The 27,670-nt window shown below is 35.5% G+C and overlaps 1 long non-coding RNA gene across 1 annotated transcript in view; it reads right to left on the reverse strand.

Annotated features, from left to right (window-relative positions):
- LOC123001145 (uncharacterized) overlaps nt 1-27,670 on the reverse strand; it is a 40,363-nt gene that overhangs the window by 9,937 nt on the left and 2,756 nt on the right. Inside the window, exons 2-4 of the long non-coding RNA XR_006409764.3 lie at nt 22,646-22,678; nt 21,858-21,932; nt 13,721-13,769 (exon numbers count right to left, since the gene is read on the reverse strand). This is a non-coding gene — a long non-coding RNA (uncharacterized LOC123001145). The remainder of the gene's footprint in view (nt 1-13,720; nt 13,770-21,857; nt 21,933-22,645; nt 22,679-27,670) is intronic.

A 27,670-nucleotide genomic window follows, 5' to 3' on the forward strand; every position in this document is an offset into this window, starting at 1 on the left:
GTGACTCTTTATATCTGTCTCGCTCATTAAGTATTGAGCTGTAGATTAAGAACTACTCTTGCTTGTTTGCTACCATATTCCCATCACTATGCCTAGGGCTTGAAATATAGATGGTGCCAATAAGTTCATCTGTTCAACAAATTCCATTGAGTACTGACTACATTCTAGACATTGTGCTGGACACTGGAGATAGAGAACTAAATTCACCCTCATAAATCTCACATTCTAGTAATGGAGAAACTAAAAAACCAAATAAATAAACATCTATTTAAGAAATGCTATGAACAAAATAAATAGGATGCCAAGAAATAAAATGCTAGGACTTGAGGTACCTGAGTGGCTCAATCAGTTAAGCATCTGTCTTTGGCTCAGGTCATAACACCAGGGTTCTGGGATCGAGCCCCGAGTTGGGCTTCTTGCTCAGCAGGGAGCCTGCTTCTCTTTCTCCCTCTGCCTGTCACTCCCCCTGCTTGTTCTCTCCTTCTCTCTCTCTCTCTCTCTGTCAAATAAATAAAATAAAATCTTTTAAAAAAATACTAGGGCTCGAAGAGGTCAAGATGAATGTATCTTGGACATGGGGTCACAGGGTCATAGAAGGCACATCTAGAGTCAACATTCAAGCTGAGACCTGCAATGATAAGAAACCAGCATTGCAAAGTTCTAAAAATGAGTTTTCAAGCAAAGGGAACAGCAAAGACAATGACCATGTGGCAAGATAACTTGGTGTATTCAAGAAACAGAAAGATGTCAGTGTAGCCAGATAGAGTGAGTAAGGAAGAAAGTGGCCCAAAATGAAGGTGCAGAAATAGGCAAGGTTGGATCAGTCAGAGCCTTGCAGGCCATAGTGAGGAGTTAGGATTCTATTCTAAGGCAATGAGAAGACATTGAACGATTATTAGCAGGGGTTAGACATACTCTGACTTAACTTTTGTTTTTAGAATGTGATTAGACTGAGGTTTTGACTTTGGTTGCTGAGTGGGTAATGTAGTCTAAAGAGACAAACGTGAAAGTTGTGAGACCAATTTGCTAGTTTTCAAATAAATCCAGAGAAGAGACAATGACAGCCTAGATTATACTAGTGACAACAATCATGGAAATAAGTGAATGTATTTTTATATCTGCTTTGGAAATAGAATCAGTAATCATAGTAGTTACTGTTGGATTGAATATGTAGGGTGAAAGAAAGAAAGTAAGGATAATGCTTGGGTTTCTGTCTTGACCAACTAGGTAGACTGCAAGATAACTCACTGAGATGGGTGTAGAGTGGAACAGGAAGAGGCTGGGGAAACTAAAAATTTCCATTATGCAAATGTTCAAGTTTGAGACATCAATTAGTCTCTCCTGGTATACATTTGTTGATATAAATATTTGCTAAAACAATAAATGTAGTTCTCCTTTCATTTAGGATGCAGAGAAAAAAGAACGTCCCCATCACCCAAACAAAACTGATAATCTATATTCTTTGTTTTTTAAGTCCAAATACCCAAGTTTAAATTCCAGGTACTGATAGGCTGATAAGGAAATATTTCTTTGGGCAGAGTATGAGCTGAACAGTTCTAGCCTTCCCGAGCCTCGGAGCCCTTTCCTATTAAACTTTGTTTTGAAGTTAATGTGGTTTTCAAAAGGGACACATTCTACTTTCTTATATTTGTTTAAAAAAAAAATCTGTGTATGTGTGTGTGTGTGTGTGTGTATAAAACTTATTATCATCTATTTAACGAAATCTTTACTGCGGACTTACTATGTGCTGCTCCTCTCTGTCCAAGCTACCATCATTCTCCATAGGAGTAGACCATAGGAGTGATTTCTCTACTTATACTCTCATGCCTTCCTAATTCATTCTCCTCACATATGGTAGGAAAACTTTTTAAGTTCTAAGATTGCCAAGATTTGGACACATTTGCTTCATGTATCTATATCTCCCAGCCTAGCCTTTGAAGTATTTTAATGCAAATCCCAGATACCATCATTTCACATCTACATATTTTATTATGTATTTCTAAAAAATGGATCTTTTTATGTAATTATAAGGTTATTATCCCTCTTACACAATTATCAGTAATTCTGTGGTATCATCTAGTCAACTAGTCCGTATTCAAAATTTCCCACTTATTTAAGAAATATCATGTTCCTATTGGCTTGTTTGAAGCAAGAGACAAACAAGGTCTACAAATTACCTCGTGTTGCTGCATTTCTTAGGTTTCTAACTATTGAGTACTCTCTCCTTTTATTTATGTTTACATATCATTGACTTGTTGTAGAAGATGGGTCCGTTGTCTCATAGAATGTCCTAAAACAATGTGGTTTTCTGGATTTGTCTTTTTCAATAATCTATACTCTTAAATAATCTACACTGCTTTAGAAAAGAGCAAATAATCTACAAAATAATCATTCTTGAGTTCATCAGCGAGCTAAGGTTGCAACATAATCAATCAGGCGAACTAAATTCCAAAGGGTAAAAGACTGCACAAAGGAAGCATGGGACACCCAATGTTTCACCCTGGATGGAACACAGGAGGAAAAGAAGACAGCCATAGGAGTGGGTAAGAAGTACACAACTGAAATTTTTCCACATTCTTAAAAGACAAATGTGGACTAGTGTTAAAGTGTAGAATTCCCAGAGGCCACGGGTAAAAGGGTGTCTATGCCCACACACCAGTTACTCTCCACAGGCCTCTCCTGGGTAGTCACAAGAAAGATTGGGTGCATGTAGGAAACTGGAAAGTCCTCTTGGTAACACAGATGTGCAGGGCCTGCTGAAGTTTGAAAGTGGAACAGGAGTATCAATAGAATCTCATCTCACATTGGGCTCTGCATGAGTATAGGATGTTGAGCAGCTGTCATTGCCCACAGCCCAGAATCTCCTAGATAGGAAGCAAAATCTGTCTGCTCTTGGGGATAGTAGAAAGAACCTGCTCATATCCCAAATATCACCATGATTTTACATGAAATAAAATGCATCTGGTATAGAGGGAGAGTCAGGAAACCCTGTCATGTCTCTATTCCCAGGCAAAAGTTCACTGCTTCTGAGGAGGAAGTGCCCAAGAACTTGCTTACACCCAAGATCCTATACTGCTAACAAAGCAGAGGTCTGCTACCGCCCAGGGACAAGCAGGAAACTTATTAAAAGGCAGAGGGGAGGGGAAATGCAGGACACCTACCTGCACTGAGGGGAAGGCAAAGACAGCTTGTTCAGCAGAGAGGTGGGAGTGATCAAAAACCCTGACAAGTGAGGTTCAGGACCAAAAGGTCTGCCTAAGACTGAGGCCAAAGCAGGAGAAGTAAAAACCCTCAGCCTCAGCATGAGCCTTGCACAGAATAACAAGCAACAGAAGTCTAAGGCTAGAGGAAAAACCAGAACATGGAGAGAAACCTCCTTTGTGGCAAAGGCACTTAGGGATTGCTGAAAGTTGAGGATGGAGAAGGAACATTTAGAAAATCACTCTAGAATTCCAGGCCTCACACCAACAACAAGGTAGCAGCAGTCTAACCCTAGAGAAATTTTAAGCCTAGAGTTCACTACAGGTGACAACAACACATCAACAATGACAGCAAATCTGAACCCAGCTCATCTACTGACTAGGTAGCCTCAATTCCCCAAAGACTAATGACCAAACAGAAAAAGAGGCATATCCAGTTCTGGGCACAAATATTATTTGGTTCCAGTCTCTAATGTTCTTTTATATATATTATCTGGTGTGTAATCAAAATTGTGATCAACATAAAAAGCAAGAACAAAATGACCCACTGTCAAGAGATAAAACAGACTCTGAATTTGGCCCAGATATTGAAACTAATAGATAGGAGTTTTAAAATAACTATAATTCATATGTTAAGGGGCCTAGTAGAAAAAGTGTTATACATGAACGAATAGATGAGAAAATTAAACAGAGAGATAAACTCACTTCGTAGTGGTGTTGTGAAAAATTACCACAAATTGGGTGACTTAAAATAAGAGAAAATTAGTCTTCCACAGTTCTGGAGGCCTAAAATCTGACAGTAGACTTTTTGTCAAACTATACAATCCAGGAGATGATGGAACATTTTTAAATGATAACAGTTAAAAGAATTATATACTCAGCAAAAAATACCTTTAAAAATAAAGAAGAAATAAAGGCTTTCTCAGATTAAAAAAAAAAAAAGCTGAAAGAATTCATTGCCTGCAAATCTGCACTATAAGAAATGTTAAAATAAGTTGTTTAGGCAGGAGAAATATGGCACCAAGTAGAAAACTTAATCTATATAAAAGAATAAAGAGCACTAGAATTGGTAAAAGTACAGTTAAATGTAAAAGACATTTTTCTTATTGTGAATTTCTTTAAAATATAATTGACTTTTTTTTATGCACATGCACCCCAGTGTTCATAGCAGCAATGTCCGTAATAGCCAAACTATGGAAGAAGGCAGATGTCCTTCAATAGATGAATGGATAAAGCAGATGTGGTTCATATATACAATGGAATATTACTCGGCCATCAGAAAATATAATTGACTTTTTAGAGTGATGATAATAATAATATATGTATGGAGCTTATAATACACGTAGAAGAAAATATATAACAATAGGACAAAAATCAAGAAAGGAAATGAAAGTGTATTTGGTAAGATTTCTATACTATGTGAAGTAATATATTTAGAAGTAAAATATATTTGAAAGTTAAAGAGGTGTTTTTTTTTTAATTCTAAAGCAAACACTAATAAGCCAATTGTGAAAATTAATTAAATAGAAAATATTCAATTCAAAATAGGCACCAGAGAGGAAAGGAGAAATAAAGAACCAATGAGATAAGTTGAAAATGTAGCAGCTGGTATATTTAAACCCAACTACATCAATAATTATTAATAATTATTGAAATTAACACTTAATTAAAAGACTGATATTGTCATGTTGGATACAAAAGTAAGACCCAACTATATATTTTGTACAACAAATCTGCTTTAAATATAAAGACATAGTCAACTAAAAAGTAAAAGGATAGAAAAATTATACCACTAATTAAAGGAAGATGGAATACCTATATTAATACCAGTTAAAGTAACTTCGGAATAAGGTATATTAACAGCAATAAAGATATCACATAATGATAAAAAGGTAAATTCATCAAGAGGCAATAATAATGTTAAATGTGTATACATTAATAACACAGCTTAATAATCATTATTAAAATTAAAATTAATAATAATTATTAAAAATAATTAATAATATGTAAAACAAAAACTATAGAACTGAAAGGAGAAATACACAATTATAGTTGGAGATGTCAACACTCTTTTTAAAATAATTGATAGAACAAGTAGACACAAAAATCAGTTGATGATATAAAAGACCTGAATAACTCTATAAACTAAATTGACCTGATGATTCTAGAATATCCCATTTGGGGGGATATCTAGATGATTCTAGAATATCCCATCTAGGGAGCCTGGGTGGCTCAGTCAGTTAAGCATCTGCCTTTGGCTTGGCTCAGGTCATGATCTCAGAGTCCTGGGATCGGCCCATGTTGGGCTCCCTGCTCAATGGGGAGTCTGTTCTCCCTCTGCCTCTCTCCTGTTTGTGCTCTTTCTCTCAAATAAATAAATAAAATCTTTTAAAAAAAAGAACATTCAATTTAACAACAGCAGAGTACATACTCTTCAAATAAACATAGACATTCACCAAGACAGACCATATTCTGAGCCACAGAATAACTAATTTTAAAAGATTAAATCAGATAAAGTATGTTCTCTGAACATGATAATGAAACTAGAAGTCAATAGAAGAAAAGGATCTAAAGATCCCCAAATTTGGAAATTAAACAGTGCATGTCTAAGTAACCTATAAGTCAAAAACAAAAGTAAAATAATGGATTAGAAAATATTTTGAATTAAAATGAAAATACAACATGTTAAAATTTAACAAATTAATTCGTAGAGATGCCTGGGTGGCTCAGTCGTTAAGCGTCTGCCTCCTGCTCAGGTCATGATCCCAGAGTCCTGGGATTGAGCCCCACATCAGGCTCCCTGCTCAGGCAGAAGCCTGCTTCTCCCTCTCCTACTCCCCCTGCTTGTGTTCCCTCTCTCGCTGTGTCTCTCTCTGTCAAATAAATAAAATCTTCAAAACCAAAAACAAAAAACAAATTAATTCTTAGATTAATTCTCAAACTTGAAAAATAAGAAAAATAATGCCATCCCTACACAATTTAAAAATAGGTAAGGTAAACAAACAATTTGGACCAAGACTTCACTACAGAAAAAATATCAATGGCAAATAAGTACTTGAAAAAATATTCAATATCATTACTTATCAGGAAAATGCAAATTATATCCACAGTGAGATACCATTTTATACATCTACATATGACAGATTTTTAATGAATAAATACATAAATAAAATAACTGATGTGATAAAAATATTCTGTCTTGATTATGGCAGTGGGTACATAACTATATTGTTTTTCAAAATTCATATAGAACTATACACCTGTAAAAGGTAAACTTTGGTGTATGTACCTCATGACTTAAAAAAATAAAAAGCATGTGCTGAGTGAAAAAGCTAGATACAAAAGACTGAATAGTATATGATTCCATTATATGATGTTCTAGAAAAGTCAAACCACAGGTACAGAAAACAGATCAGTGGTTGTCAGAGGTTTGGTATAAGAAAGAGATTAGTTGCAAAGGACCATGAAAAAACTTTTGTGGTGATAAATTTACCCTTATTTTGCTTATATATTTTGGTTCTGTATTTTGGTAGAGGTTACAAGATTTTATACATTTTTCAAAACACATCAACTGTACACTTAATAAAGCTGAATTTTTATTATGCAAATTATACTCAATAAATGAATGAAAGAAATGAATGTCACATAACATCCATTCATTCCATTGATTCAACAATCATCTTTGATTTTAATACCTAAGAATCTATAAAACACTGTGCTAGGGATGCAGGAAAACATTTTTAAGGAAGAATTACCTACAGAAGTTTTACTGGGAAGTGCTCCTGAGAGTAACACTTGTGAAGCACTGAAGGAAGCGAGATTGAACAGTAGGTCACGCAGTCCCAAAAAAGGCCTCTGCCAATCCCATGGGGAATTCTGGGGATGGATGGGCTAAGAATGGTTCCAATTAAAGCAAAGGGGTTGAGCCTTTGTACCCCTGCATTGGCCAGTCTTTGAACACAAGCTGCCCCCTAGGAGGAGGATGGTTCCCAATGAGGGACACAGCTATGAGCTGTCAACGGCCAATATTCCCAGCATCTAGGAAAATGAATGACCGATCCTAAAGAGGGGCTGGGTCTCTGGATGGCACAGCACAAGCATTCTCTATAAAATTTAACTACCTAATGGAAACATTGACATGTATATGACTAGTTAGACTCTGAAGAATGAGATTAGGGCTTTAGTAGTTGCAACAGAAAGTGTGCTGTGGGAGTCAGAGAACTCAGCTTGGTTCTAGCCAGGGGCAATGGGATCCAATGGTGTGTCATTCGGACAACTTTAATTTATATATATAAATTAGCACATAAAGTGGTATTGGGGGCTGGGAAGCAACCTAAGGGCTAATCTCTACAGAATTTGTCATCTGGGCTCCCTTGTCCTCTGGTTGCCACTGATTTGGCCAATAGCAGAGGGTAGAGGAAGCTGCGTTTGGGGTATTCATTCCCTGCTTCCTCCTTGCCTCTTAGTAATTTTGACAGAAGCTGTGTTTCTTCACAGCCATTGCTCTTGAACAGCTGTTTCTCCTCTTGCATGGCTTTAGCTCTCAGTGGGCTGCAATAACACCATTTCCTCACCTGGTCCTTTCAGGCCCCAAAGTAGTAAGGGTTTCCTAGCTGTTGCTGTCCCTAGGTGCCTCACTATCCTTTGTTGATTCCCTTAACTTCGACCTGAAATAGTCCCTTTATAAATCAGTTCAGCTCTTCTAAGTATGCAGGTTTCCTGCCAGAACCCCCTAAGTCATTCCACTCTTGCTTGCTTGTGTTCTAACTTAAAGTCTATCTCTGCTTTCTCATTCTTCTTTAACTCTTGGGACCTATCAGCCAATTAAATTGAAGATCTCCCTGATGATATTTCTGCTTCATTTTGAATTGGATTATTAATCCTACAAGAATTAAAAGAAGTGAGAGCTAATGTATTTAATAACCTAACTTGCATTGTTCTCCAACCCAGACCCACCAACCCATGCTCTTCCTTCTTCCTTCAGCACCTGCCTCCTCCTGCCCATTCTACAAGACCTACTATAGGGTTAGCTTTTCTACAGAGCCATCTCTGACCTGTCCCTCCAAACATCAACAGATTTAAATGCTTTCTCCTTCTTGCTACCATAACTCACTACAGATTCCTTTATCATAACACTTATCACGCTGCTCTATAACTGTTCACACAGACTGCTTTCCACTAGACCATAAATTCCCACAAGACTGTGTCCTGTTAATTTTTCTATTCCTATCATCTAACACACACGTGGTTCACAGTAGTTGCTCAGTAAGTTTACAATGAATGAGTTAAAGAAAGAAGCTCCATTCTTCTGTAACAGTACAAAATATAACCCAGGTACACTGTAGATTTAAGGCCACCATTAATCTATAAATCCATGGGTTGTCAGGGTTAGCTGACAGGAAGAGCATTCCCTAATCCCACTTGGAAACACATGCATTTCCAGTTTTCCAGTTTCATTGGCTCATTCACACTCCTTAATGTTAGCTTGTCCAACACAGGACCACAGAAACCCAGCTTACAGAGTTGAAGACCAAGAATCTCCGATACACACATGGCCATGGTCAGATCGCCTAGACTAGGCAGAATTACAGCAAATCAAAAGAAGGCATTCCTTTTTTCTGGATTCTCCAAACTGGAAACTGCATACCCTTGTACCATTTGTCCTCTCTCAACCTTCTTGTATAAACTAATTTTGGAATTTTAAGGTTTCAAGATAGATCTTGAAAATTAGACACCTCTATGAGGATGCTATTTAAGAGTTTTCCAAGGTTATCCTTTGGGAGGCTTAAGTTTATGTGCTTTCAGCTTCTACTGAAACCTCAGTCAATCTGCTGTTTTCTACTCCATATGGTCTGGCAAGTAATTTCTCCCTTTTCCACTGCAGGGAGTTAATCCCACAGCAGAAACAGTGAGTCACAAGGACAAGAACCAAATGATGTAGACGACCCCATCACAACCACTCAGGCTGGGGTGAACATTCTGATATGGCATGGAGATTAGACATAGTACAGTGCTCCTTCTTCCCAGACCTGAGTCATCTTCCTCTATGGATCAAATGTAACAGCAGTGAGTTTTTAAATGAATTCCTCAGAGTAATGGCATATATTTTGCCTATTGTTTACAGGGAAATTTATAAAACAGAAGATGTTGCTATAACTACAAAAAGAAAAGCATGCTTTCTTATCTCCAACTACTCCCTATTAGCTTGTTAGGCTCTAGCCACTCTGCACTAGTTAGTGAGTTATTCATTTAAAGCTCTTAACTGTGACACTGGTATCCTTTCACATATAGATGGCTTATGCCAAGAAAATTCTAAACCAGAAAATGACTGGAAACTGGTCTAAAGAAATGCAATAATAGTCAAATTTATATGATCTATAAGAAGGAGTAGGATATCTCTTTATGGTATAATGGCACCAAAATTAAGCTGAACTCAAGGAACTGAGTGAAGAGGGATGATACAGTGTGAGGAACCCTCCTTAGCACCTTCCTTTTAGTTTTGTATCTCATTTAATCCTTATAGCAACCATGGCTTATTGATACAGTAACTCCATTTTACAAATAAGGAAACTGATTCGGATTTAGAAGGGTAAGGAACCAGACCTTACTCTACTTGAACTCCATGAACCCTTCAATTAATAGGATTAGTGGCCAGGGTGAGTTTCTGTTCTAAACAAATATATCTGTTCTAAACAAATATATCTGTTCATTGCAGTGCTTCCCTGCCCCACTCAAACTTGTATTGTACTTTTTCATCTCAGTGCCTTTGCTTCTTCCTTCCTTGAATACTTCCTCACCACTGTCCACTCCACTAATCCAGATTTCAAATCTCAACTCTAATTCCATTTCTTCCAAGAAGCTTTCTCAGATCATGCCATGCATATGGACTATACTCTTACTGAACTCCTGTAGCCATTTCTCTCTGCTTGGCTCACATGGCACTTACCATATTTTGCCAGGTATTGGTAGCTATTCTTCCAACTGCATGTCTTCTTTCCATCTGGTTCATAAGCAACCCAAGATCAGAAACTTAACCTTAATATTCCCTACCATTCTTAAAAATAATTCTGAGCACCCAGTTGAATACAAATATATAACAAGCATTTAGGAATACAGAAATAAATAGTTTATGTAAGAAACATTAAAAAATATGTCTTGTGTATGTCCTATCACTATTTATTGCCTACCCTTCACATATTTACATTGTGACACAAGCACAATTCTCATTTGCCATAGAAAAAGCCAATCTATTTACCAAAGTAGGAAAATAACTAAATTCTTCTACAACAGTTTTCAACAGCAACAGTTGAAACAAGCAAACAAACAAAAAAAACATAAATCACTATGACCTGAGTTAACTGGGTAGTCTACATTGTACACAGGCTATCCTTACATAACTTCATTTAAGAGGCAAAGGGTACTTGCTGGAGGTCCCACAAGCCCTTTGGATGGTCCTGTATTCAGAGCACAAGCCTGAGAAAAAGCGATAGGGTTAAGGAAGGTAGTCAGAAACACTCAAGGTATCAATTGACTCCAAAGTGAGGAGAACAATAAACTCAGAGAAAACCCAGGCCAAACAAACAGCTTCACTGAAAAATCCACCCCTTCAAGGGAATTGTCCACTCTTGGGAATTGTGAATCTTTTGTCTTTCTTTCTTTTGTCATGCTACATGATTAAGTCCTCTAGTTAATGAGAAAAACATTTGACTTACTTACGTTCAATAAATTCCCATGAAAAAGATGGAAATTGGAAACATTTTCAAGCTGAGAAACATTTTAAAAAATTCAAAAGCATCCATCAAGTCACCCTGAACCAAATGGAGGTATTTAGCACCATCTTGGCAACCTAAGCCATATGCCCTGCCCTTCCACTCAGCAAGAAGCGTCTAAAAAACCACAGGAAGCTCATCCCAGGCTCCTCAAGCAGCATTCCTCCTTTTCAGATAGGGCCCAACCCAAGCTGGGATGGAGACTTAGAACCAGCAGATGTCCCAGACATCGGAATATAACCTACATATTTTCTTTGGTCCTTAACTTATTTTTACTATTAACACATCCTTTAAAAAATTAGGACCAAAAGAAGAGGATTAAAAAAAATAACCACCCATAATTATACCTTCTTAAGTTAACAAATATTAACAGAACTCTTGACTTTCTCCCCCAAAACCTTCTCCATCTCTCAACCATGTTCATCTCATTGACTGGCATTACCATCCACCAATTGGCTAGAGAGGCCACAAATCTAGCCATCAAACTTTATGTCTCTCTACATCCAATTAATCAGCATTTTTCTAATAACTTTCATATTTATAAAATTTCAGCTTCTTTCAAATTTAGTGGGGTTAATATTTTGTAAATATTAAACCAATGATCTTTTTTGTTGCTCTTTCCATTATTCTTGTTTCCTGACAGTCATTTAACTCTTACAGTCACAGAGAATTCTCCCTACATCAAGGAGAATATTGTGACTCAAAGGAAGTGTCAACAAGACAGGAAAACATAGAAATCCTACTTCTCCAGACCCTAATGGATTGTAGAGGATGGGATGAAGGCAGGGCAAACATGTAATATAAGAAAAAAATAAATCTCTAAGGTTGTAAGCCATCAAGATTTGGGAGTGCTTTCTTACAGCAACATTACCCAGCCTATCCTGACTGATACACTAAGTTATACCAAACCCAGAAAGCCCTGATAAACAGACTTATGCTATCTCTAGAGTCACCCACAGTCATTCAGAGCTGACAACCTCTCTGCCTTTTCTCTTCCTTCTACAGCGGTAGCACAATACTCAGACCATTCATGAGAATTTATAGACTAGGTATGGTTCCATACTCCAACATCCAGAGCATATTTCTCAAGGCTCATGTGGATCTTATGTAATAACTCAAGGTCCAAGTCTCACCACTGCCAGGAATCTGGTTCAATCCTGGTTCCAAGGGTGCCTGGGTGGCTCAGTCATTAAGCATCTGCCTTCGGCTCAGGGTGTGATCCCAGGGTCCTGGGATTGAGCCCCGCATTGGGCTCCCTGCTCTGCTGGGAGCCTGCTTCTTCCTCTCCCACTCCCCCTGCTTGTGTTCCCTTTCTCGCTGGCTGGCTGTCTCTCTGTCAAACAAATAAACAAAATCTTTAAGGAAAAAAAAAAAAAACCCTGGTTCCAGAGTCTGTGCTCTTAGTCACCAAGCTATGATGCCACTCAAGTAGGAGACACTGAATATAAATTACAAGTTGACTAGAGACTACTGTAAACCTTCTAAGAAACTTAGGGCCCAAAGGGATTTTGAGGGCCACCCTCTGATAATATCTCATCAGCAGATCATCCAACCTGTGCTAAACACCTCCACCAATGGGAAACTCACCACTTCTCAAGGCAACTCATTGAACAAATGTAATTATTAGAAAGTTCTTGGTTGTACTAAGACAAAATCTATTTCTTTTTTTTTTTAAGATTTTATTTGAGAAAGAGCGAGCACAAGCAGAGGGTGGGTCAGAGGGAGAGGGTCAAGCAGACTCCCCATTGAGAGGCAGCCCAATGCAGGGCTTGATCTCAGGACCCTAAGATCATGACCCGAGCCAAAGTCAGATGCTTAACCAATTGAGCCACCTGGTGCCCCAAGACAACATCTATTTCTTTATAGAATCTACCTATTAATTTTAATTCTATGCTTTGGAGTATGTAGTATGAAGCTAAGTTCTCATTCTCATGCCTGCCTTTCAAATATATGAAGACATATCCCAACAGATAATTTTCTTCTCTTCTTCCATTTTGCTCTTCTCAATTCCTTATTCAATTACCACACATGCAGTAGAATTAAGAGTCATCACCAGCTTCATCACTATTCTCTGAACACACTCTAATTTATCTGTATCACTCTTAAAGTGTGATGCATAGAACTGAACAACATACTAAAGCATGGTATGACCAGGACTGAATAGAGCAATATCCTCAATTTCCTCAATTGCAGACTTCTTATAATACCATGTACAAGAGGAACTAACTTTTTTGAATAAACCATACCATATCATCAATTCATACTGAACTTCTGTCATTTTTATTTTGTGGTAAAATACAGCATAGTTCCAAAAGAGTGTAGAAAACATATGTATAATCTTAAAAACTAGAATAAAAATGAGCATTGGTGTATCCACTACTCAACTTCAGATATATGGCATTAAAAGTGGTTTATAAGCCTTCGTATACGTCTCCCTGATTTCAGCCCTCTTTCCCCTACCCAAAGTAACCACTGTTCTGTATTTTGTGTTCAGCATTTCCATGCTTATTTCATCATGCTTTTACCAATCATGTATGCCTAAAAAATATATTGTTTAATTTTGTTTTTAAAAATATATTATAAATGGAGCCATAATCTGTATATTCTTATTTCACTCAACTTTATGCTATTGAGATTCATCCATTTAAGTTCATTTTTTTCATTAAGTTCATCAAGTTCATTTTATACCTTTCATAGTCAAACTTTTCCCATAGAGTTTTTTAAAATTAATGAATAAAATTTTATACTCACCTCTATTACATGGAATCTACCCAATCTCTTCCATCTCAGAAAACATTTCCTGATGAGTAAGAAAAATCTTAAATTAGTATAGGATACTGTCCATACAGTAATCCCTGGATTGTCCTCTAGAATCCCTTTCAACACAGAAGGCTCAAGTTTTGAAGGAATTGCTGAGAAACAGCTATGCCTCCCTGATTTAAACCACATACTGAAAAGAATGATTCCTTACTTAAAAAAAAAAAGAAAAGTCAGGTGCCTAATAAATTTAAAGCTGATTATAATTAAGTTCAAAAGTAGATAATACTTGTATTTTATTTGTCACAGGTATAAAGCTATACATTTAATTTGTCTCAGCAAAGGGATTTCTCTAATTATCAACACTTTCAAGTAGTCTTAAATTAGCACAGAAGATCATTATACCAAAATAAAGAATTTTCTGTTAATATAAAGGATATTTTCAGTTAGTAAAAGACCACAACTCTGACATATATAGAGGCAACCTTAAATTTCTAGAATCAGAGAATGTGGATACCTTTAAAACTAATGTTTAATCCTCTCTCTTACACACACACTCACACATTCCTGAAACTCATAAATATATAAGGTATGCTTCAAAAATCAGAACAATTAGCATATAGGAAAAAGTTTAATTTTCTCTTTTCCCTTCCAGTCTTCTGGTTGAGGTGTTAAAAGCAGAATAAACACCAAAAAGCAAATGAAACAATGGAGACAGGAGTAAAGATTTTGGTTAGTACCTGTGATTAGCCAGGCAATCTCTCATCACACATTGACTAGGCATAATAGGGAGATGTCAATAAATAATAACCACTAGCCAGTAAAATCAAAGGAATCACTCAAACATTTTCAAGTAAAAGAATACCATCATTTTGGTTTTTTTGTGGGGTCTTTTTGTGTGTGTGTGTTTTTAACTTATTTATTTTAGAAAGAGAGAGAGTGCATGAGTGTGCACACACGAGTAAGAATCCCATCATTTTAAACCAAGAGGCCCCTCCTATACTTGGAGAATAAACTCAGATAAACATACTTACCTCACTACTGTATTTGTTAAAAAGCAAGACTATATACAACAGGAGGCATGTTAAAAAAAAAAAACTATCTTTTCCTATTAAGAATAACTTCTCTACCATCTCTGTTCACTTTTTTGTAAAGATTTATTTACTTATTTATTTGAGGGGGGGGGAGCACCCAAGTGGGTGGGGAGGCAGAATGGGAGAGAGAATCTCAGGCAGACTCCCTGCTAAGCATGGAGCCTGATGTGGGACTCAATCTAAAGATTCTGAGATCACAATCTGAGCTGAAATTAACTGAACCACCTAGTCACCCCTGTTCACTTTTTCGATTAGTAAAGATACACAATATAGTCAACTTTGAAAACAAAACCACCAACTCATCTAGATTTTTATTTTACCATCAACTCCTTCACAGAAACCTGACTTTTGAAATGTAGAAAGAAGACATTTTAGTCAGAAAAAGTAACTGCAGTAACACATCACCCCTAAAAATCTCATTGGCTTGTACAAACAAAACAAAACAAAAACTTTATTGTGTATCAATATTTGAAAGGGAGCTCCCATCACTTGGGTCAATGGGGCCTTTCCTCCTTTGCTCCAAGAGTTCATTATATAATGGAAACTCTTTTATATGGCCTTCTTGGTCAACAGGAAAAAGAAATGAGAGCTGGAGATTTTTCATGTGGCCTTTTCTAAGCTTCATCTCAGAAGTGACACATGTCATTTCTAGCCATAACCCACTGGCCATAATTAACCACATGACTCAATCCAACTGTAAAACTTCTGGGAATACGGGGGGAATACTCTCATCTCCGCCATAAAAGAATATCCAAATCTAGACTTTATAGTTAGCATGGTAGAAAACTACCAATCTCTAATTTTTTTCACCTCTCTCCCCTACCATAGAAACACTAATGAAAATCCAAAGAGAAAAGCAAAGTTTAAATAGCCCTAGAAACAAGCAGTATTCATCTATGGTCTGAATTTTATGAAAAATTCTACCAGCCAAGTGGCAGATAAAATCTATAAATAATTGCAAAGTCATATGGACAAAGATATATTAGAACAAATCCGTCCACCCAGATGAGGTTTTTAACCTCTCAAGTTTGACTTGGAGAGCCTTGGTTGATTCAGAGTTACTTTCAAAGGCAACTAGGATGTTTTATTCCCTTCCCAATTAGTACTGCTACCATTTTCTGCAGTGTTATTCAACTGGGAGTAGAGATAGATGGGAAGAGCTCTATGGGCTGACATTTCTGAACTCTACATCTCTTAATGAGACAAGCTAGTGGGACAAGGAAACTCATTTTAACACAATCAGAATCCATATGAAATAAAAGATAGGCACACACTAGAAAATAGGTAAGGAGCTATGCATATCAGCTAGTCTTCCAGCTTAAGATACAAGGATTCTAGTAGTAAGCAGATAGGAAGTTATGAAAATCAAGAGGATGCAACAAACTTTTACAATTGGCATTGTCCTGCCAAGTCTGGGCTGTGAATAATAAACTACTTGTGATTATGAAAAGAGAGGTTCTTACTGGAGGAAGAGAGTGGAATAGTCTTGGTTATCCTAGAAAGCAGGTCCAATGTAACACTAAAAACTAGTTATCCAGATTAGCAGAAAGTTTAGTACCCATCCCCTAAAGGTCCCATTTCCTGAGTCTAAGAACTCCGCAGAGTGTTAACTCATTTTATAGACCAGTCCTGCCTACTCTGCCTTGATTCTGATGCCAGAAATTAAATGTGTCTCCTTGAAGATGGATGATCTTCCACCTTTTCCAAACTCTAATTGAGAGGTAGGGTCCCCCTTCTTCTGCCCAGACCCCACTCATTAAAGGGAGGTTTTAAAACGTCAAGGCCACTGAGAATATTGGGACCCCATTTGCCCTTTCCCTGGCTTACAACGTGGAGGTCCCACATCAGGAGAGGAAAGCCAAGGAGACCTGGGGCTACTGTCCCCTCTCCACTAAGTGCTTAGCTCCTAAAGTGGGAGTCTCATTCAAAGAAGTGTGCCCCCAGCACCAAACCTGTGGCTCAGAGATTTTGTCCATAGGGAGAAGCTCAGAGATTCTGCCCACTGGGAGAAGCAGTTCCCCAAAGGAACTGACTTCATTTCCAACAGAGCATGAAGAAGTTCAAGTCTAAAGGTGCTCTCAAAAATAATCAAGGTGTAGTGAAAGACAATTGCGATGAAATTGTTACTCACTGGAGATATAGGTTAAACTATAAACTGGATGCTTTGCTGAAGAGAAACAGGAAAAGAGACATCTGGGAGGGGCCTTCCTGGTGTAAGGGGATATATCAAACATTGACCTCAAAAACTATCCTTTCAAAAAGCCCAAATTTTATTGCATTAGTGTTTAAAGCAATCTGTGTCCCAAAGCATCACTGAAAGCAATAGAGCAATCAGCCAGCAACTGTTAGAGCTTAAGAGCTGGCTGTGACCAGAGAAATATATAAACAAAAACAAAAACAAAGCAAAACAAAACAAAACAAAAACCTCCCAAATTCATTGTCTTCCCACGGTAACTGTGGGCATACCAAAGCTTCCCCCCAGAAGAACAACATCAGAAGCTTCATATTGCAGATTTCTCTCATCTATGGAACATAAGAACTAGAATGATCAGTAGGGGAAGAAAGGGATAAAGAAAGGGGGGGTAATCAGAAGGGGGAATGAAACATGAGAGACTATGGACTATGAGAAACAAACTGAGGGCTACAGAGGGGAGAGGGGTGGGGGAATGGGATAGGCCGGTGATGGGTAGTAAGGAGGGCACGTATTGCATGGTGCACTGGGTGTTATACACAACTAATGAATCATCGAGCCTTACATCAAAAACCGGGGATGTACTGTATGGTGACTAACATAATATAATAAAAAATCATAAAAAAAAAAAAAGAAGCTTCATATTGCAGGGAAAGAAACAGATTTCACTGAAATAATATAGTCAGTCAATAAGCAAGTAAACAAGCAAATAATAATAACAAGCTCTAGAGGGTGGGAACTAACACTCAAAATTGTTACAATAAATTATCTAAAATGTTCAGCTTCCAACAACAACAAAAAAATGAGATAAGCAAACAAACAGGAAAGAATGATTCATACACTGAAAAAAAAAGTCTTCAAAGTAGCCAATTTAAGTATTTTCAAATAACTAATGGATACTGTGATTATGAAGTAAAGGAAGGGATGGTGACAGTGTCACAACAAAATCAATAAGAAGATACAAATTATTTTTTAAATGAAAATTCTGGTCTTAAAAAGCACAACAAATAAAATAAATAATTCACCAGAAGGGCTTAATTGAGGATTTGAATTGGAAGAAGAAAGACTCAGCAAACATAAAGCTAAATTAATTTTGATTATGCAATCCAAAGAACATAGAGAGAGGATGGAAAAAACAAACTTAGAGAAATATGGGACACCACAGAACATACCAAAATACATGTAACAGGAGAACCAGAAAAACAAAAGAGAGAGAAAAGCAGAAAAAATATTCAAAAAAATAGTAGCTGAAAAGCTCCCACGTTTATTGAAAACATTGATCTACATGTTCAGGAAGCTCAATGAGCTCCAAGTGGGATAAATACAAAAAGATCCACAAACACATACATGATAGTAAAAAAGCTGAAAGCCAAAGATTAAGAGAAAATTTTGAATGCAACAAAAGAAAAATTGAGGCTAGAAAGCAGCAGGATAACATATTCAGAGTGCACAAAGAAAAAAACTACCGACCAAGTGTCTTATATTCAACAAAAATAAGGCAAAATAAAGACATTTCTCAATAAATAAAAACAGAATCTATTCCTAGCAGACCCATCTTATCAGAAGTATTAAAAGAAATTCAAGCTGCAAGCAAGTGGCTCCTACCAGTTATCTGAATCTATATGAAAAAACAAAAAGCACTCAGTGAAGGTAACTATAAAAGTGAAGGTAATTATAAAAGACAGCATATTTCTTCTCCTTTCTTCTCTTAGTTGATTTTACAAACGACATATATAAAATGTATTGTTGAGACTATAACATATGGAAATGTAAAAGATTTCCCAGTAACAGAACAAAGGAGAAGAGTGGAAGTACAGTTGTACTGGGCTAAGGAAATGATGTCAAATAGTAACAGATCCACAGAAACAAATGAAGAGAACCAGAAATGATAAATAAAAAGGCTAATATAACAAAAGATATATATACTTAAACATAGATATATAGAGATATATATGGGTATATATAAGTAAACTAGCTTTCTCTATATATGTACTATAAAAAATGTACTTGTTCTCATTGGAGAGTTTATACACAGACATACTTGCTCTCAGCTTCTTTAAAAAACAGAAAAGTATATAGAGTAATAATTATAACAATGTATTGTTGGGTTTGCAACATTTACAGATATAATATGTAAAACAATAATGCCACAAAAAAAGGGAAACAGGAAGTAGATGTATAGAGACATAACATTTCTATATTTCGCTGGAATTAAATTAGTATAAATCTCAAGCTGATTCTGATAAATTACAATGTATATAGTAATCCCTAGAGCAATCACTAAGGAAATAACAAAAAATATAGGGGAAAAAATTGTTAGATTAAAATGCTACATTGGAAAATATTCACTTAATACCAAAGAAAGAAGGAGGAATACAGGAACAAAAAAGACATGACACATATAGAAAACAAAAACTAAAATGTCAGACATAATTCCAACTGTATCAATAATAACTTTACATGTGAATAGTTTAAATAATCCGATCAAAAGAATGAGACTGTCAGACTAGATAAAAAAATAAGATTCAATATACACTGTCTAAAGGACATACATTTCAAACTAAAAATACGAATAAAGTGAAAGTAAAAATATGGATAAAGAAATCAGGCAAACAGCAGTCACAAGAAAGCTAAAGTAGCAATACAAATATAGGACAAAATAGACTTTAAAACAAAAAAAAATGTTACCAGATATAAAGGAGAACATTTTATAATGATAAAAGGTCAATCAATAAAGAAGATACATCAATTATAAACATATGCAAATAACAGAGCACCAAAATACATGAAAAAACTGACCGAAATGAGGGCAAAAGCAGAAAATTCAATAGTTGGAAACTTGAATACTCAACTTTCAATAACGGATAGAGCACCTAGACAGAAAAGTCACAAGGATATAAGAGACCTGGATATAGAACATGCTGTAAGGCTGCTAGATATAATAGATCATGACCCACCAGCAGCAAAATACACAATCTTCTCAAATGCACATAGAACACTCTCTAGGACAGGCTGTACACTAGGCCATAAAACTAACTTCAGTACATTTAAAATGATAGAAATAATGCAAAATATTTTCTCCGATCACAATGGAATAAAATTAGAAATCAAAAACAGGAGAAAATTTGGAAACACAAACTTCACAAATACGTGGAAATTAAGCAACACTTTCTTAACTAATCTGTAGATCAAAGATGAAATCAAAGGGAAAATTATAAAATAAGTTGAGACGAATGAAGACACAACATGCAAAAATATATAAGAGGCAGCTAACGCAGTGGGAAATTTATAGTTTAAAAAGTCTATATTAAAAAGGAAGGAAAACCAAAAATCAATAACCTAACCTTCCACCATAAAACACTAGAAAAAGAAGAGCAACCTAACCTAAAGAAAGAAGAAGGAAGGAAATAATAAACATTAGGGTGAAAATTAGTGAATAGAGAATGGTAAAACAATAGAGAAAATCAATGTTTCATTGAAAAGATTGACAAATTGATAAACTCTAGTTAGGTTGGCCAAGAATAAAAGAGAGAAGGCTCGAACTAACAAAATCAGACAATCCTCTGGATGTTGTAGTAGCATTTTAACTGGCCATGCTGTATCCACTTTTATCTCACTCCACTACATGATCTATACTGGAATTACAGGGATCTTTAAAAAACTAAAATCAGAACATGACACTCTCCTTTTCTGTCTCTTCAATGACTCCCTGTTCTCAGAATAAAGTGGCCGTGTGCACTACATCTGGCCTGAACCATATAGTACATTTAACCGGGTCTCTTTAAAGTCCTTCAATGTGCCACGTTCCCTCCCCTTGTGTAACTTTCTCATAATGGGTCCTCTGGATATCCTGTCCACTTGAAACTCTTCCTCCACCCCGTTCACTATCACATGACAAGCTTCTATCCATCCTTCAGATCTCTCCTTAGACATAGGTTGGTCCAAAAAAACTTTCCTGATTTTCTTAGTCTCGGTAAAGTGTCTTCCATTAAAAAACTGCAGCACCCTACACTACCCCATCATAGTGGTTATTGTACTATATTATAATGACCTGTGTATTTGTATGAATCTTCCACTAACTTGTAACTTCTAAGAGGACTAAATATACCTGTCTTGTTCATTGTGGCTTAGGATTCTCTCTCTCTCTACCTCTGCCCCTTCCCCAACCCCACCACTAGTGTGCCCTCTCTCTCCCAAAAACAAAACCAAACCAAACAAATCAAAACAACAAAACAAACTAACACTTATTGAGAGCTTGCTATGTGCCAGCCACTATTTTAAGTGCTTTACAAATGTTATCTTAATCTACAAACATTTAATGCAACTCCTGGTTTATAGATAAGAAAACTGAGGCACAGGAGTTTTGAATGAATTGCAAAAGTAATAGAGCTAAAGGTTGCAGAACAAGATTTGAACTCAGGCAGCCTGGCTACAGAATCCAAGTTTTTAACCACTATGCTATATTCTTAAGTACATCCAAGCATGAAAAAATGCTGTCCCAGATATTTTGAGAAACACAAATATGAGAGGGGGAATGGAATAAGAAAGTACACAGATACATAAAATACCCGATGGAGTTCTGTGTAATACAAGGCTTTCTCGCTTTTAAAATACACAAACAGTAACAAAATCTTTCTGTTTGGTGAGATGGGATTTGTTCACACAGAAATATTTCAGTATAAAAATTCCTGAATTCAAATGTGTTTGTGACTCAATTACACAGTGGCAGTTGATATTTATGTTAAAAATGAAAAAAAAAAAAAACCTAACAAGTTATTCTGGGCACTAAACCATGTTTAAAACTGCTGCATTTATGTTTTTGAAATATTTTTCTATAACTACTAACCTTTCCAACAGGACCAGCTCTTTGACATTCCTTACGAATTTCCATGCAAGGCCTGTTTTTCCGCTCTAAAAGAAACTAAGAGATATTATGACTGTTGGGTGCTTGGCTCTATAAATAATTAAAGTAAAGAGACTTTACTCACCATGCAAAATTAAATTAAAGTTTAGGAAGAAAAACATCTTGTAAGAGTATTTAATAACAAAAGTAGTTATTACTTAAACATTACTGTCTGCTTCATAAAGGAGTTACTTCCCCATTATAAGAATATTTAATGATGTCTTGACTAGTTCCATTATAAGACTGTTCAAGGTAGATAATCAAACATAACAAGAATAAAAACCCACTTTGCATATTCAACTGAAAGAAATGTTGCTGTTGATATAATTTGTGAAGTCACTAAACCCAGTTTAATGAGTTGTGGTTAAATCAATACACTTTTTAGTGACCAGGAACAGCTTCCAAAAGGAACAATGGCCATTTGCTGATGATCCAAAATGTCCTTGGTTCTTTCAAGTCTATAGAATTTTTCTAACAAGTGTAAAATAATATTGCTGTTTATTTATGTTAATGGAAAATGTTAAAATAATAGCCTGTGTGCTTATTCATGATAAATGAAATGTGAGCGAGCTTGAATTTTTCTCTGAAAATTGGAGAGGTAAGTGGATTTAATGATGCTTAAATAATATTCATAGGACAGTAAAAGTTAGAACAGTCTGCAGAGGAAATATATATAATCTCATTCTCCAAGAAGTATTTAAAATTGGTCCAACAACTGAAGGAAGGCTTACCTTTGGAATTGAATCGGATGTCCATCTTTGCAGCTAGAACAAATATAGAAAATCATTAAAACTAAATTTACTAGAGTAAACTTCTAATTTGGACCTCTTTAGGGAAAGGTCAGTTTGAAAAACTTAAAAGGGTGGACTTGAGAAAACTCAAAATAAAGGGCTATTATTTTTAAGAAATTTAGTAATTTGAATGAATACACTTAAGAAAATTTTGGTGAGTAGAAGTTTTCAGAATCAAGATTTAATAAAGAATAGTAACAAAGACCCATAATTACTTTTCCATTTTGGAAAAGAGTTTATTCTCAGATTTAAAATGCCCCATGTATTTTTAATAACTATTTCCTTAGGAAACCCTTTGTTTATATGTAGTCCAAAGTTAAACTTTTATTCTATCTTATACAAATGGTTACAAATTCTTAATAACATTTCTATGTATCATAAAACTATCATGGGATCATTTCAACATCTATGAATGTAATATTTGCAAAATAACAAATTACTTTGTGAATATGTGATTGGTTCCAGATAGTTCAAGACTATTACTCTCTAAACCACAACTGCAAATTTTCAGTAAAAATTAAAACTTTTTTCCTAGGGAAAGAAGTAACGGCTGAAAGAGAAAACCAAATGATCAGGAATAAAAACAAAAATTTTAAATGCTCCTGTCTGTGAGTGTTAAAGTTGGATAATTTATTCACTAACTTTGTTAGCTGAAGAGAAAGTAATTTTTGAGTAGTTACTGTAAAAGGTCAGATGGAAAACAAATTTCCTCTGTGTCAATAGGTTAACAAAATGTTATGCTTGCTGACTCTGTATAAAGAGGGCAACTCAGAGAGCACTTGACCTGATTAGCTCATCAGCAGCCCATTAGGAGGTTTTTCTTGGAAAAGAAATGGGGAACCCATTTGCACGATTTTTATCATCTTCCAAATTTTTGTATGATATTGTGTAGGAGATACCTAGCTACTAGTGGGCACTTGATATGCAATTATCAGAATATCTGAGTTTGGTTTAAAATTTCAGGAATCCAATGGTTTCTGGGTTCCAGAGGAAACTAAAAAGGCAAAATATTTCACACAAATGCTATCTTTGTTACCAACTTCATTTTGTATATATAGATGGCTATTTTCCTTCTGTATGCCAAGATATATAATACATATAGATACATTATATATACAGGTATATAATTTTTTTTTAAGATTTTATTTATTTATGTGACAGAGAGACAGCCAGCGAGACAGGGAACACAGCAGGCGAGTGAGAGAGGAAGAAGCAGGCTCCCAGTGGAGGAGCCCGATGTGGGACTCCATCCCGGAACACCGGGATCACGCCCTGAGCCGAAGGCAGACGCTTTAACGACTGCACTACCCAGGTGCCCCTAGGTATATAATTTTATATATCATTTGGATAAATCATTTTTACATATACTGGGTAGGGACAGGAAGAGAGAGAGAGAGGATACCACATTGTAAGTACTTAATGTTTATATGTATCACCCCCCAACTAGACTTTGAACATTTCCAGAATAGAAACTTCATACCTCAAGTTCTAACATGGTTTCTGAATGTATTTTTCTTTTTTTTTTTTTTTTAAGATTTTATTTATTTATTCAACAGAGATAGAGACAGCCAGCAAGAGAGGGAAGTGGGAGAGGAAGAAGCAGGGGAAGTGGGAGAGGAAGAAGCAGGCTCATGGCGGAAGAGCCTGATGTGGGGCTCGATCCCATAATGCCAGGATCACACCCTGAGCCGAAGGCAGACGCTTAACCGCTGTGCCACCCAGGCACCCCTGAATGTATTTTTCTATTGACTGTTCAGAAGGACTTTTAGAACAAATTTATTTTTCCTACAGTGGTGGCAACAGGTATATCCACATTTTGTCTCAATGCTCATTTATACTCATTTCTCTACTTCTTCTAATAAGTAAGGAGGAATGAGAGGAGCAAAAAACATCCAAACATCCACTTTCTTAAAGTTTGCCTTAGAAATTCCCCCTTCTGACTTCCTTTTAAACACAAATGATTTCTCACATTTATATATTACTAAAAATGCCTATGTATAAGTAAGACCAAGTATCTTCTTCCATATCTTTAGGTTAAAAAAAAAAAGAATTGTTTGCATGTTTAAATATTATAGTTCAACTGCTTTACTTTTTATTGTGTGGCAGATGCTTATATTTCATTTCCTTGGTTAATTCTTTTCAGTGGAATTCACCATTTAAATGTTTGTTATTATTATCTCAGTTTTTTAAAATGATTATAAAAAATTTGAAAATGAATAAATAAAACCACAATGGACAAATACAAAGGATCTGCAACAAAGATATAAATATTGTGATTACTAATAAAGATAAAACCATTTTCATAGGAAATTTATACTAGGATATAATATCCAATAAAGCTACAAAAGTCATCATTTCTATAAGTATGTAAAAAAACATGACTTGAAAACAACTAAATACTACAACAAAAGTAGAAAAAAATTTTAAAAGCTATAATGAAGTAAATAATGTCATAAATATCTTATATGTGACTAGAAATAGAAATTAAAATAGTGAAAATACTACAGAGGGGCAAAATCACTTATGTGGTAGATAAGCTTGAGAGACTCTCCTACAATACAAAGTAAAAGGAATCAAAAGATGAAAATGATAGACAGGAGGGACTCAGTTCCTAAAGCAATGATTGGAAGAAATGGAACAGCGGTGATAAAGACGCAATAAAATAAAGATTTTACTTAGCTGGGGAAAAAACTCTAAAATTGCTAAAACAAAAAGACTTACTTTGTACCAAGAAAAAATAATTTTTAGAAGTTGTCACCTCAAAACATCCTGTTGATATTTTCAAATTTCAAGGAAAAGGAAAGAATCCTGTAAGCACTAGGTAAATTTAAAAGATGCCCTACAAACTCCAATTTCAGAAATGGAAGGTTAGTTTATTCATACCAACTCTAATCGTTAAAATCATTTTCTTAGAAACATCAAAGAATTGAAAGGATAGTGAGGATGAGATGCCAAGAGAAACTCTAGAAGAAAGTACATATCTAGAAAAGTAAACAGCCACAAAGTTGCTTTTTCACTGAGGACATCTGCTGATCCAGATAAGATGGAGTTGCAATTTAGATGACATAAAGAGGCATGGAGTAGATAAGTCAAAGTACAGACCCCATCAGACCTGAGGAATCATATATGAGATAAGCACATTAAACTAAAACTCTGAAGTAAGTAAATCCACCTTCTTAACCACAATCCACATGCAGGGAACTTGAGGAGGGTGGATTTCATGCTGAGCAAAACAGAGGGGGGAAACAGAATAAGAAAAAACTGTCTCTTAAAAATGGTAACCACAAATCGTCTCTTGCATAGATTTTCAGCCCTAACTCACATCAGTGGGGTGGTCCAGGAAACCTCAAGCAGTAAATTTAATTTAAAGTGGTTCTGTACTGTTTATGCCTCTGGGGATCTGACAAGCACAAATGCAAATCTTAACCAGAGGAGAAAACTTTACCCTATGCCCTAGGGAATCCTCACAAATAATTTTTCAAGGGCTATTGGTAGTACATAATCAAAAATAAGCAACCCCACAAGGAAACATGATACCATGAGTGAGAACAGAAACGCAAACAACCAAAAAAAAAAGAGATCTAAAAAATGTTACATTTTGGAATAATCAGACAATTATATAACAAATAGGCTTGCAAAGAAATAAGGTCAAGACAGAAAATATCTGAAAGGAAGTGGAAATTACATAACGTGACCTACAAAATGTGAAAAAAAAAGACAATGAAAATGGAATATTTAATTTTAAAAACAACTGGATGTGTTTAACAACTGAACAAAGCAAAAGAGAGAATTACTAAACTGGAAAACAGACTATGATAAGTCACCCAAAATGTAGCATAGAGAGAAAGCAAAATACAGAAAATAATAAAGGAGTGGAGACACAAAAGACGATAGAGATGGACAATGATTAATTTGATTGGAGAAGGGGAGGAGAGAAGAGTAATAAGACAGTATTTGAAGAAATAAAAAACTGATAATTTTCCAGGGATGATGAAAGATACCAATCCACATATTCAAAAGAAACTGCAATAATCAATAGGCATGGATAAAATATTTTCAACCCAAATAACATGAAAGGGATTAATATCTGGAAAAATATAAAGAATTCTAACAATCCTATAAGAATTTGAAAATTGAGATTGAAAAGTCCAAAAGAAGAATGAACAAAGGAGATGAACAGGCAATTCATAGAGGAAGAAACTTGAATGGTCAGTATACATATGAAAAGATAATCAACTTAGTAGTAATCAGTGAAATGCAAATTAAAATACTGAAATACAGTTCACATTCACCAAATTAGCAATAATTTTTAAAGTTTGACAAAATTAAGTGTTGAAAAGATTTGGGGAAGTCAGTATTCTTATACAGTGCTGATGGAAGCAGGAATTAGTACACTTTGGAGGATAATTTGACAGTATATTAACTCAAAATGCTTGTATCTTAGAGCCTCAAAATTCCTATTTGAGAACTTTTTTCTTAAAAAAAATCATTGGTGCATAATGAGACATTTACAAGCATATTAATTGCAATGTTATTCATAATAATGAAAAACTGAAAGAAAACTACATGTTCATCAACAGAGGAAGTGGCTGTTTATGCAACATTCCATTTGATGGAATATTGTGCAACAGTTGAAAGAAACTAACAAGATCTACACTTTTCAATGTGAATAGATTGGAGAAGTACATTATTGAATAAAGAAGTAACTCGACTAGAAGTATAGGCACCAAACTTATAACAGTCTGAGGTTGGGGTTTTGGAAGAGAAAAAAAAAGGTAAAGGAGTAGAGACAAAGAGGATTTTAGCTTTATCTGTTGTATTTATAGTTTTCAAAACTGAATGCCTTCATATTTTGTTGTGTAATTAAAAATTAAATTTTTTAAACTTTAATAAAAAAAATTAGTAAGCCTGATAGAATATTCTTGCAACAGAGTTTTCATCAGTTGTTAAATTTAAATTCAAAGT

Source organism: Ursus arctos, unplaced genomic scaffold, assembly GCF_023065955.2.
Source record: "Ursus arctos isolate Adak ecotype North America unplaced genomic scaffold, UrsArc2.0 scaffold_21, whole genome shotgun sequence".
Classification (NCBI taxonomy): domain Eukaryota; kingdom Metazoa; phylum Chordata; class Mammalia; order Carnivora; family Ursidae; genus Ursus; species Ursus arctos.